Source organism: Gorilla gorilla, chromosome 4, assembly GCF_029281585.2.
Source record: "Gorilla gorilla gorilla isolate KB3781 chromosome 4, NHGRI_mGorGor1-v2.1_pri, whole genome shotgun sequence".
In the NCBI taxonomy this organism is placed as follows: domain Eukaryota; kingdom Metazoa; phylum Chordata; class Mammalia; order Primates; family Hominidae; genus Gorilla; species Gorilla gorilla.
Window position 1 is genome coordinate 15,327,259 of NC_073228.2, and position 1,053 is coordinate 15,328,311.

At 47.2% G+C, this 1,053-nt stretch overlaps 1 non-coding gene across 1 annotated transcript; it reads right to left on the bottom strand.

Annotated features, from left to right (window-relative positions):
* Positions 1–239: 239 nt before the first annotated feature.
* On the bottom strand, positions 240–342 carry LOC115934735 (U6 spliceosomal RNA). The gene has a single exon (XR_004070498.1). It is a non-coding gene; the product is annotated as a U6 spliceosomal RNA (small nuclear RNA).
* Positions 343–1,053: the final 711 nt, after the last annotated feature.

A 1,053-nucleotide genomic window follows, 5' to 3' on the forward strand; every position in this document is an offset into this window, starting at 1 on the left:
CCCTGCCACATTTTTCTTCATAGCATGGATTATTATCTGTTTAATTGATTCTCCACTGTCTCTGTTCTAGGAGCTTACCTCAATGAAGGCAGGACTGCTATATTTTGCTCATCACTATGTCCACGGCACCAATAGTGTCTGGTGCTGGAGAAATAATCATTAAAAATAAGTCTCCTGCTACTCCAGAAAACTTCTCCACAAAGGCGCCCTCAGCACAACAGCTGGTATTGTTACTACCTTTTAATATGGAGCGCTTCACAAATTTGCGTGTCATCCTTGCACAGGGGTCATGCTAATTTTCTCTGTATCGTTCCAATTTTAGTATATCTGCTGCTGAAGAAGGCACAGCACGGGTTATTAATATTGCAGGCTAACTAAGTGCAATGTGGCCATTAATTTTCAACCCTTCCTCTCTGGGGACTGGTGGCCAGGGTAGAGTTTTCCTGCTAGAATCTCATCCTCTGCCTTTTGTGTGCTGATGCCCTGTGTTACTCCGTGAGCCTCACTGGTCAGGTAGGGAACACTGGATAGGGAACCTTCCAGTACTTGAGCTGGCCAAGTGCCCCTCCTCTGTGTCTCTACTGGCCCCGTGTGTTTTCTGTTACTCATTGACACGACAGTTTACAGTACTTACCCCAGGAGTCAGTATATAGTAAACTCTTAGGAAATGTGAACTGAATTAATTCACAGGCAAAACCTTTGAGTTTGTGTCATATTTCTTTTAGATTGCACCCGTTACCACAATACTGGGCTGTGGTGTAGGCCTCCCTTGCTATCAAACTCATTCCTCCAAAAGGAGAGTACATGGGAAGGTGGAAGGACTTCCCATGTCCCAGGAAATGGTTGGCTATAATCTTAGAGAATGAACTAGGGCCCGGGCGCGGTGGCTCACGCCTGTAATCCCAGCACTTTGGGAGGCCGAGGCGGGCAGATCACGAGGTCAGGAAATCGAGACCATCCTGGCTAACACGGTGAAACTCCATCTCTACTAAAAATACAAAAAATTAGCCGGGCGCGGTGGCGGGCGCCTGTAGTCTCAGCTACTCGGGAGGC